Source organism: Gopherus evgoodei, chromosome 20 (genome assembly GCF_007399415.2).
Source record: "Gopherus evgoodei ecotype Sinaloan lineage chromosome 20, rGopEvg1_v1.p, whole genome shotgun sequence".
In the NCBI taxonomy this organism is placed as follows: domain Eukaryota; kingdom Metazoa; phylum Chordata; order Testudines; family Testudinidae; genus Gopherus; species Gopherus evgoodei.
In genome coordinates, this window is record NC_044341.1 from 12,870,477 (window position 1) to 12,882,849 (window position 12,373).

At 49.9% G+C, this 12,373-nt stretch overlaps 1 protein-coding gene across 1 annotated transcript in view; it reads left to right on the forward strand.

The window, feature by feature from the left end:
- Window positions 1-12,373, forward strand: part of PTPRU (protein tyrosine phosphatase receptor type U) — a 278,752-nt gene that overhangs the window by 84,073 nt on the left and 182,306 nt on the right.

The following is a 12,373-nucleotide window of genomic DNA, read 5'->3' on the forward strand; positions in this document are numbered from 1 at the left end:
GGCAATTTCTTGATCAGAGATAAGCAGTTTCTAGGCAAGGATGTGAAGATATTTCGATCTGGCTAATAGCAGCTTCTGTATCTTTAGAAGCAGCTGGAAGAGGTGATGGTCCTCTTGGGGAACCCAAACAAATCACTAAGCATTTTGGAGAGAGGAAAGAATGCTGCCTCACAGGAGGCAGACAAAGCGTACAATCCCTATTTTTGCAGTGGGGAAACTGAGGCACGCAGTCATGCGAAATCTCACAAGAAGTCTTTGGTAGAGCAGGGAACTGTACATTGATTTTCTGCAGCACAGTCCAGTGCATTAGCCACTAGACTGTTCTTTCTCCCTGCAAAGCGAGGAAGGAAAAGCCCTGTAAATTCACTTAATCTGCCGGGTTTGGGGGTGGCTTTTGGGATGGGGACATGGGCTGAGACCCAGCAGACTCATTTCACAAAGGTCACCAAACAGCTGTAAGATGGTAACAAGCTTTGGCTGCCACTGCCCCAAACTAGTGGGAAACTGGCACCCTGGAGGTGAGAGGCATGTATCCAACTCGCCAACCAGCGCCGCTTGTACTCTGCAAGGAATTGTAGTAAAAGGACCCCCTGTTTGGGAAAACCGAGCACTGAGCCTGGGCTCTGATCCCACAGGCAGGGCGGGCGGCTGTTCTTTTCCAACGGCCGCTCCTCCATTCTGGTCCTCTGCTTGTGGGGTGGTTCTGTGCTGCTTGCAGTTAATTCACGTTATCTTCAGTGTCCAGGTTTCCCTTTGCTAAGACGGGATGAAGGAACCAAATGCCACTGGGTATGCAGGAGGGCACAGCCAGGACCCCGCTGGCTGTGGGTATCCTCTTCATGCTTCGTAGTTCTTTCTTTCACCTGCTTTTGGGGGGGTTCCCTTCTTTTTTTCCTCTTTCTTTTTCTTTCTCTCTCTTTTGTTTTTCAGGGTTGCCAGCTTTGACTCTTTTTATTGCAAGTCTTGATGGTTTCCCCAAAGCCCCAGCTCTTGGACTCGTGATTTACGGCAGCTTTAATTAAAAAAAAAAAAAAAGTAGGTTTAGCCTGCATGATTGCAGAGCAAAACTTTGAAAACATGGCCCAGAAAGGCTCAGGAACCAGAAGGCATGGGGGCTTGTGGCTTAAAAATCATATTATTTTTTAATTTTTAATCACATGATTTTCAGGGCCTTGCTCCCGAGCTTTGGCTGCTTGATGTAGACATTGCTGCATGCAGTCCCCACGTTAACACTGCTCAGAGTAGCACGGAACAGGCAGCAGCTAGATTTAATCAGAGAACTCAGAGGAGGTTTGCGGCTTCCCCCAGCTGCAGCAGCTCCCTAGTCTGGTTTAGCAGTCAGGGCAGCCCAAGGGGGAAGCGTTTACCCCTAGAGAGTGGGAAGGTGGCACTGACCCATGGAAAGTGGTGTAGCCAGCATGGAATTTGCCCTCCCCATCACTCCTGGGCGACTCGAACTCCCATCCTGTACGGTGCTGGCCAAGGGTCTGAGCATTGGCTTAGGTCTGGGGGCGGGAAAGGGCCTCGGGGCGTGGAAATGTGGAGGAAGAGGGGAAGTAAATGTGTGTGTGTGTGTGTGTTGATGCTGGTTAATAGCAATCCTCATATTAACAACCTTTTGCTGGGAACTAATCCCATCCCACTGGCTTCAACACCACGTATTGACAACTTTATCATGCGCTTTCCCTGGTTGAAGCCTTACAAACCTCCCTGCAGCTGCCCTGCCCACAGCCTCCCCGCCTCGCTATGGGGCTCCAGGACTCCAGGGAGAGGTACTGTGCACGTCCCAGTGCTGCTTTCCCTGGCTGCAGCCCTGCAAGCCTCTCTTCCGCCTAGTGGCAACCTTCAGATAACGGCAACTTTGCTATAATGAGCAGAATCTACTGGCTATGTACTTTTCCTTTAAAACTGTACCAGCAATTCAGGCGAGGGGAGGCCTGGGGAAGGTTCTAGGTAGACGCTCCCCACTGAAGCAGGACCATTAGCTTTGGGGATAATCCTGATATCCCAGAGCTCCTTGTTCAATTGTAGAAGAAAGCGACGTTCCCCAATGTCTCATAATGGGGGACAGTGAGGCAGCCTCTAGCATAGTGGTGCTGGCGGGATGGTGAACAAGGGTGGGCAATGGGAATCTGGTTTTTGAGGTGGAGTCTGCCGCCGTCTCTGTATGGTGGAAGTGCCCTCGGGCGGGCAGTGGCAAAGGCGTGCTGTGGTGCAGCACCCGGGGGATACGCACAAAACTCATTAGGAGCTTCTCTCCAAAGCGCTGCCTTCCCAGAACTGCTCACACACAAATCCATCCCCTGGTACGAGAACTGTGTTAACTTTCTACCTTTGGTGCATTAACTACACATGGGGTTAAAGCAGAATGGGGGCAGTGGGAGAAAGTGGCAGAACCTGCCCTATCTGTGCATTTTACATTTTCACGCCCCTCCTGCCTATTCTCTAGAACAAGCGTAAATCCCAGATTGTTACAATGTTCAGACTGCAGTGGGCCTGATTCTGATCTCAGCTACCCTGCAGAACCTGGCTTCCCAGGCACTGCCCTGTGCTAATTTACCGGCTGGGCTGCAAATGTGCTCCTCCTTGTAAGGGCACTAAATAGGGTAACACGTATTGGGACAGGCAGGTGTGTGTCATCTCACCTCAGAGACTGAAAACTCTTCTCCTCCTCCTCCTCATTATGCCCCAGCTGCTATTTCCTGTGCAGCTTTGGCTGTAAAGTATTTCTTCACACAACGCACAGTCAGCCTGTGGAACTCATTGCCAAAGGACATGGTGAAGGCCAGAAGTATGACTGGGTTCAAAAAAGAATTAGATCAGTTCCTGAATGATAGATCCATCAATGGCAATTAGCTAAGATGGTCAGGGATGCAACCCTATGCTGTGGACCTCCCTACATCTCAGACTGCTGGAAGCTGGGACTGGATGACAAGGGATGGATCACTTGATAAATAGCCTTATTCTGTTCATTCCCTCTGAAACATCTGGCACGGTGGGAAAGCGGGATACCGGGCTAGATGGACCATTGGTCTGGCCCAGTATGGCCGTTCTTATGTGACATCACCAGCTCCCACAGTGTAACTTGGGTGCAAAGTCTTACAGATAATTTCTTCTCATTTGCTCTCAAGCTGGTGCGGTAAAAGCTGGAAGATCTGAAAACTCTGTAGCCTCTAGTACCTGGCTGGATGCAGGATACACAACAGTTAAGCTTGAAAAATGTTGCTGTGGTGAGAGTAGAGGGGAAGGTTGACTCTGATAAATAGTCAAATAAATGGTTCTACCTGTCCACGGTCACCAGCATAAACTGTGAAGTAACTGTATCAGAGGGTAGCCGTGTTAGTCTGGATCTGTAAAAGCAGCAAAGAATCCTGTGGCACCTTATAGACTAACAGACGTTTTGGAGCATGAGCTTTCGTGGGTGAATACCCACTTCCTCAGATGCATGTAATGGAAATATCAAAAAAACTGAGGAACCACCTGATCAGCATCCTATACAGCAAACAGGAAAATATCAGAAAAGAGCTCTCCAACCTGGAGACTCTCATTAATAACCAAACTTCTATACAAACGGACTTCACTAGAATAAGACAGGAGATCTACATTACTCACTTCACCTCTCTTCAAAGGAAAAAGGACTGTAAGCTGTCTAAACTTCTACCTGCCACATGGGGCCACAACAGTGGTACCCCTAACCCACCCAGCAATATCGTCAATCTATCCAACTACACACTCAGCCCAGAAGAAAAGTCTGTCCTATCTCGGGGACTCTCTTTCTGCCCTGCCACCCCCACCAACATGATACAGTTCTGTGGCGATCTGGAAGCCTACTTTCGCCGTCTCCGACTCAAAGAATACTTCCAGGACAACACTGAACAGTGCACTGATACACGGGTGCCCTCCCACCAACAGCACAAGAAAAAGAACTCCACATGGACTCCTCCTGAGGGTCGAAATGACAGCCTGGACCTATACATTGAATGCTTCCGCCGGCGTGCACAGGCAGAAATCGTGGAACAACAACATTGCTTGCCTCACAACCTAAGTCGTGCAGAACGCAATGCCATCCACAGCCTCAGAAACCACCCTGACATTATCATCAAAGAGGCTGATAAAGGAGGTGCCGTTGTCATCATGAACAGGTCTGACTATCAAAAGGAGGCAGCCAGACAACTCTCCAATACCAAATTCTACAGGCCACTTCCCTCAGATCCCACTGAGGAATACACTAAGAAACTACAGCATCTACTCAGGACACTCCCTACACTAACACCAGAAGAAAACAACATACCCCTAGAGCCCCAACCAGGGTTATTCTATCTACTACCCAAGATCCACAAACCCGGAAATCCTGGACGCCCCATCATCTCGGGCATTGGCACTCTCACTGAAGGACTGTCTGGATATATGGACTCTCTACTCAGACCCTATGCCACCAGCACTCCCAGCTATCTCTGCGACACCACTGATTTCCTGAGGAAACTACAATGCATTGGTGACCTCCCAGAAAACACCATCCTAGCCACCATGGATGGAGAGGCTCTCTACACAAACATCCCACACACAGATGGAATACAAGCTGTCAGGAACACTATCCCTGATGATGCCACAGCACAACTGGCTGCTGAGCTCTGTGCCTTTATACTTACACACAACTATTTCAAATTTGATGACAATATATATCTCCAGATCAGTGGCACTGCTATGGGCACCTGCATGGCCCCACAATATGCCAATATCTTCATGGCCGACCAGGAACAACGCTTCCTCAGCTCTCGTCCACTCACACCCCTTCTCTATCTACGCTACATTGATGACATCTTCATCATCTGGACCCATGGGAAGGAGACTCTGGAAAAATTCCACCATGATTTCAACAGCTTCCACCCCACCATCAACCTCAGCCTGGACCAATCTACATGGGAGGTCCACTTTCTTGACACCACGGTGCAAATAAGTGATGGTCACATTAACACCACCCTATATCGAAAACCCACCGACCGCTATGCCTACCTTCATGCCTCCAGCTTCCATCCCGGGCACATCACACGATCCATTGTCTACAGCCAAGCACTGAGGTACAACCGCATCTGCTCTAACCCCTCAGACAGAAACCAACACCTACAAAATCTCCACCAAGCATTCTCAAAACTACAATACCCGCATGAGGAAATAAGGAAACAGATCAACAGAGCCAGACGTGTACCCAGAAGCCTCCTACTGCAAGACAAACCCAAGAGAGAAACCAACAGGACTCCACTGGCCATCACATACAGCCCCCAGCTAAAACCCCTCCAACGCATCATCAAGGATCTACAACCCATCCTGGACAATGATCCCACACTTTCACAGGCCTTGGGTGGCAGGCCAATCCTTGCCCACAGACAACCTGCCAACCTGAAACATATTCTCACCAGTAACTACACACCACACCATAATAACTCTAACTCAGGAACCAATCCATGCAACAAACCTCGATGCCAACTCTGCCCACATATCTACACCAGCGACACCATCACAGGACCTAACCAGATCAGCCACACCATCACTGGTTCATTCACCTGCACATCCATCAATGTAATATACGCCATCATATGCCAGCAATGCCCCTCTGCTATGTACATCGGCCAAACTGGACAGTCTCTACGGAAAAGGATAAATGGACACAAATCAGACATTAGGAATGGCAATATACAAAAACCTGTAGGAGAGCACTTCAACCTCCCTGGCCACACTATAGCAGACCTTAAGGTGGCCATCCTGCAGCAAAAAAACTTCAGGACCAGACTTCAAAGAGAAACTGCTGAGCTTCAGTTCATCTGCAAATTTGACACCATCAGCTCAGGATTGAACAAAGACTGTGAATGGCTTGCCAATTACAGAACCAGTTTCTCCTCTCTTGGTTTTCACACCTCAACTGCTAGAACAGGGCCTCATCCTCCCTGATTGAATTGACCTCGTTATCTCTAGCTTGCTTGAGGGCACACATATATATACCTGCCCCTGGATATTTCCATTACATGCATCTGAGGAAGTGGGTATTCACCCACGAAAGCTCATGCTCCAAAACGTCTGTTAGTCTATAAGGTGCCACAGGATTCTTTGCTGCTTGTGAAGTAACTGTTAGATTTCACTGTTCTGTATTTCTTCCAGCTGATACTTAGACTGGAAGCTCCTTGGGGTGGGGATGTTCTTTTGTTCTGTTCGTACAGGTATTAATACTTTTGTAATCTGATGGATTTTAAACAAATCTCATAACTTTTGGGCTCCTGATTCATGATTTTATTTTTACCACGTGGGGTTGGTAATAATCTGTTGAGATGCAGGATTTTTGTAGGGAAGATGGAGGCACTGAGGTCTCCAAACACCGCCCACCCCAGACTTCCTTTTAAGGATTCTAGCTAGCGTTGATTAGCGGCAAGTTGCTGTTGCAAGTAGCACTAGAATCAGAATTGCCACTAGGGGGCACTCCAAACCCGGTGCACCTATTGCGGCCGCTTTCCATTCCAGGAATCGGTGAGTTCCATCCTCCTGACTGCACCTGGGTCCGGCATCTTGGCTCTAGTTCTTGTAACAACCTGTTTTTAAATAAATGGTTTAATAAAAACCTGTGGGCGTAACAAAGCTACCTGCTGCTGCTGACGGAGAGAAGGGCAGCTGGCCGGCCGTGGAGTTCAGCTGTGGGAGGGCCGTGTTTGTACTTCACTGGTTCTTCAAACGGCCTCTTTGTGCATCTCATGCTGATGTTCCTAACAGGCAAATCACACAAGGCTTGAGCCTCGATGAGGAATTGCTGACAGGACAGGACAATGGGTCGCATGGCCAGTCTGGTGCTTCCAGGCCGTCCCATTGTCCTGTCTCTGACAGTGGCCAGCAGAAGACGTGTCAGAGGCAGGTGTAAGAAGGATGCCACAGTAACAGCTGTGGGGTAGTCTGCCCTCCACATGGGTCGAATTATGGTCGCTAGCAGAGATGAGTTTAAATCCTGAAGCACCAGGTATAATGGTCCTTCCTGAACTGAGATTAGTCCTGGTAACTCTGCATCTTCCTGGCCCTTCTCTGAACCTCTAGTGGGTGTAAAATATTGCTAAAAACTTCAAAGAAAAGCTTCCCCCTCCAGCCACAGTATTTCCACTTCTAATCCCCTCTGGAATGCGTGTGTTGGGAGGAAGGGATTTCAGTATTTTGGACCCTCACCAAGCTTCAGTCCACGCTCGGCTCCAGGAACGAGGGACGGCTGCCTCGCTCCAGTGCATTGATATTTTATATGCTTCTCTCACGGCTCCTCCTCCTTCTCCTCCTTTCCTTTCTAACTGCATTACGCAGGTGCGTCTCATCGGAGGCTGAGCTTGCTTTTGAGAGTGCAGAGAGGAACTCTGGGGGGCGAGCAATGCATACCCTGTAACGCCTGTCAGCCCTCCCCTCCCCGTGGCCCCAGCCTATCCTTCGTGGCTGTGCTTGCGTTCGTTCTCGTAAGCGATGCAGGATCTGGATGTGATGGGAAACTGCCAGGAAAACTCAGCTTCCTGTTGGTCACTCAGCAGGTGTCATTACTGCCTTTGTATTAGTCCTGCTGTGCAGGCTCTGTGCAGCTGGAGGTGCTGGCTTTTGGGTGGGACGTGAAGCGGAGACCCCTGTGAGTGCTGAGACTCCATGGTCCTGTAGGGGAAATCAGAGCCTGAGTTAGGTATCCTGATGCCATGCAGGTCCATTCTGTCCCACTAAATCCCTCCTGGCAATTTCCCTTGACTATAGTCCGAATTTCACTTCCTTTCCCAAACTGGTGGGGACACTGTTGCTGTGGGTTGATTAAGCAGCTGCCATGCTATACCCCTGAGGGGGCTGCATTGTACTGACGGGCAAAGCCATTCCTTGTATGTATCATGTGCTGTTCAGAAAGTGCTTTGTTGGGGGGTCCTTTGGGATGACACATACCAAGGGATTTTAAGGAGACTAATCAATGTTGCGCTCATGCATTTAAAAAGAGTGATTCTTTTATTGTTTATGTATTGGCTGGCATGAAGGGAGAGCCTGGGGTAGCTTCAAAGAACTGCCAGCTGCATTAATATGCAGATGCATGTGCTGCCTCACCCCTTTAGTCAGACCTTAAATCAGGTGGGAGGTGTGGACAACAACCTGCTCAGGTGGCAGGCAGTGCACTGGGACCCACTTCCTGTTCATTTCTTGTATTAAATGAGCGGGCACAGGAAGGCCCTGTCCGTTTGTCAGCACTGAATATTGCTTTGCCTTTGGGTGGGTTTAGATCCGGCAGCACTGGGTGGAACAGAACCTTTCTGCGGCATTTGGGAGACCGGTGTGCAACACAACTGCATCCGCTCTGAGCCCGTGCAGCCCTCCTCACTGACTGCAGGGGAATTTGTGTCTAACAGGAGTGTGATCCTGCAGCTCAGGGGTCCATGCTGCGCAGAGGGCAGGGAGCACAGTAGGTCCGACTCTCCTCTGCCCGCCCAGCACCATGTCTGGTTATTTGTCCCTGGGCAAAGTGCCACCAGGTCAGAGCGAGGGCTTTCCATGGGGCTAAGTGACACCACCAGTTGTCAGGCTGGGGAGAATGGGATTCCGAGAGGGTGTGGCAAGATAAGGAAGAGAGATGGGGCTAGCACTGCCTTCCCTCGTCCTGTGAAGGAAGATTTTGTTTATCTTTAAGTCAGCTGAGACCAGGTTTAACTCACCCGCAGTGAGCCGCTCTTATACCACAAAGGCTTTTGTACTGGCTTATCTATATTGGTTTAGAAATGGATACAAATGAAGTATACCATTATCATTAGCAGGAGTGTTGTAAGCAAGACACGAGAAGTAATTCTTCCGCTCTGCTCCGTGCTGATTAGACCTCAACTGGAGTATTGTGTCCCATTCTGGGCACCACATTTCAGGAAGGATGTGGACAAATTGGAGAAAGTCCAGACGAGCAACAACGATTAAAGGTCTAGAAAACATGACCTGTGAGGGAAGATTGAAAAAATTGGGTTTGTTTAGTCTGGAGAAGAGAAGACTGAGAGGGGACAGGAGAAAGGTTTTCAACTGCATAAAAGGTGATTACAAGGAGGAGGGAGGAGAATTGCTCTTCTTAACATCTGAGGCTAGGACAAGAAGCAATGGGCTTAAATTGCAGCAAGGGAGGTTTAGGTTGGACATTAGGAAAAACTTCCTGTCAGAGTGATTAAGCACTGGAATAAATGGCCTAGGGAGGTTGTGGAATCTCCATAATTGGAGACTTTGAAGAGCAGGTTAGAAAACACCTCTCAGGGATGGTCTAGATCGGGGTCAGCAACCTTTCAGAAGTGCTGTGCCGAGTCTTCATTTATTCACTCTAATTTAAGGTTTCGCGTGTCAGTCATACATATCAGTGTTTTTAGAAGGCGTCATTCTATATGTCTATAACTAAACTATTATTGTATGTAAAGCAAATAAGGCTTTTAAAATGTTTAAGAAGCTTAATTTAAAATGACATTAAAATGCAGAACCCCCTGGACCAGTGGCTAGGACCTGGGCAGTGTAAGTGCCACTGAAAATCAGCTTGCGTGCCGCAGGTTGCCTATCCCTGGCTTAGATAATACATAGCTCTGCCATGAGGGCAGGGGACTGGACTAGAAGACCTCTCGAGGTCCCTTCCAGTTCTGTGATTTTATACCAGTAGCACTGCGGTTAGGGCTACAGAGTGGAAAGCAGCCCCTGCCCCCAGGAGTTACCAATCTAGCTAGAGAGAGGCTAGGAGAGGAAACTGAGGCACAGAGAGGGGATGGGACTTGCCCAAGGAGGATAATGGCAGAGCTGGGAGTAGCCCCAGATCTCTCAAGTCCTAGTCTGGACCAAGCTGCCTCTGTGGTGGAGCGTTTAGTTAGCTGGTGGGATGGGAACTTTGGCCAAGCCTCCTGGTGGCCTTTGGCAAAGGCTGGCTCGGTGGATCGATGCGAGTTATTCTCTGTGGTGGAGTTAGAGAAATAGCTCAGGGCCTTGGGCATACCCAGCCACTGCTGAGTATCCAGCTGTGCACCACAGGGGACAGAGAGGTGGAGTGCACCTGTCTGCAGAGCTGCATATGTGTGGGTGGTCAGAGCTACCTTTGCATAGGGGAGACTGGGCCTCAGGGAGTTGGGGTGCTGGTGCATGAGAGAGTGCATCTGTGTGCGTTGGGGGCTAGCATGTGAGTGAGTATTGAGGGGCCAGTGTACATGCAGGCGAGTTGTGGGGCTCCTGGGTGCCTGTGGGAGGGGGTGCCCTTGTGTGTGAATGCCAGGGGCAGGCTGCGTGGGCGCTGGTATGTGGTGGGGTGAGTGTGCTAATGCCAGGGTATGGGAAAAGCAGCGTGTGTGTGCACACAGCAGCCAGTGCCAGCACCCATCAATAGGCTGTTGGCTGGAAGGGGCTGCTCCCTGTCTGCATGCGGGGGGGCAGGCCAGGCCCATGGTTGTGAACTCCTTGCTTAGGGAGTAGAGCAGGGGGAAATCCATTGTAGGGGCATGAGTGATGCCAGGCCCCGGGCTCTGGCCTGCATTTCCCTCAGGCCGTACAGCCGTCCTGGTACTTGCCTGGGTAGCAATCCCCATGCTCGGCCCTAGTGAAGCTGCTAGTCGCCTGAGCCCAAAGTCCTCAGCCCTGGGGAGAATTGGCCGATGTAATTTGTGGAAAAATAGGAAAAAGCGAATGAAATAATAAAGGGCTGGTCGGTGCCTGAGCACTGGCCTCTTTATGGAGTATTTGCCTTTGTTCTTTCTGCTTGCTCAGGGGTTTCTTAATGGGCCTGCTCTGCTCAGCCCAGGGGGCCGGTATTAATTATTACCGAAGCCCTGGCCTGCGTGTAATCTGTGGCTTTAATGGAACAATAGGTCAGTATTTAACAAGCTGAGCTGTACCAGTTACACGCTGTACAGAATCAAATCCCCAGCTCCTTTTTTGGTTTGGCCGGTGCACAGATGACTGAACACAAAAGCACCCTGGGTCCTGGCTGCGGGGAAAGTATGCATAGGATGAAACATCAGAGCACTGTCCTTCTGCAGGCCGGAGGGGGGCAGGAGGCTGCATAGGCTGGGCACTGCGCTTGGCTGTATCAGACGGAACCAGAAAGCTGATTTACCTTGCATGTGCATGTGTTTCTGGGCATGTTTCTAACCAGGCTTGGTGGCATTTACTTCAATTAGCTGTGCTCAGTCAAGTGCTTTTCCCCGCTCTGCAGTCTAGGAAGCTGGTGGGGTGCAGTGTTCAGCAGCAGGACGCCTGGGTTCTAGCCTGACTTGTTTGCTTTGTTTTGCTCTCTGTAAATCCCTTTCTAGACGTTTGGGACCCCCGCCCCCAATATTTTGCCTTCTCTGCCGACATTGCAAACCCTATTCCTTCCTCCTGCCCCGTTCATGCTGTGCACGGAGCTGTATGTTGTTCCATCGAGATGAGATGATGACCATTGTCATCTTTCACTTTAAAATGCTGGAAGCCAGCGGCTCTGAGTGGCAGCTGGCCTTGCAGTGATAGGGATGTAGGCATGTAGCTGAGATGTTAGCACTTGGGACTGGCTCAGATCACCCTACCTTGAACTTTGGAGTGGGGTGAGAATCCAGATCCACGTTTTGTGTCTGGCTCCTATGTCTATAATACTCAACCAAACAGCTCCCAGATAATTTCAGCATCCTGGAACTCTGCTGCAAGTGTGGACCCAAAACCTGGCTCTGGATCCAAATGCAATCGGCGCCATCTCTACGCTCCTCCCCATGCGTGAACTGCAGTGATCATACAGCTGCGCGATGCTGAACGTGGGTCCAAGAGGCATCCTCATTCCTAAAGCTGGCCTGGGTTCACCAGCCACCGCATTCTGCCTGCCTTCCCTTCCAGCCTCACCTGCGGGATAACGAGGCTCTTTGTTGTTTCCTAAGGCTTGTTGATTGGTTAGGTTTCATAACTAATCAGCAAAGGGATCATAACCCTGGCTGCCCCTGGAGACTCTGCCATTCCCATGTCTGTGTTTCATCCTTGCTGTATCTGGTACTAATTGTTTCATTCTGTGTCTGTTGCTTTCTGGTCACTCAGCAGCCCTTTTATGCTGCATTTAAAACAGACTCCTCCTAATCATCGTTCTGTTCCCCTCTGAACTGCACATCTGTCTGGGATGGAACGGCTTGGAATGGTTTGGAATGGATGGAATGATTTTCCATCTGCTAATCTTCTCAGTGCCCCGTCACCCCCAGGTCCCTTTCAGATGCCGGACTGGGCCAGGGGAACAATGGGCATTATTCTGGGCTTGCTTGTGAGGAGCTTAAAGGGGAGGCCACTGTCTGCTGGTGTGTGTGTGTGTGTTGTGCTGGGGTCTGTGTGTGTGTGTGTGTGTGTGTTGTGCTGGGATCTGTGTGTGTGTAGGTCTGTG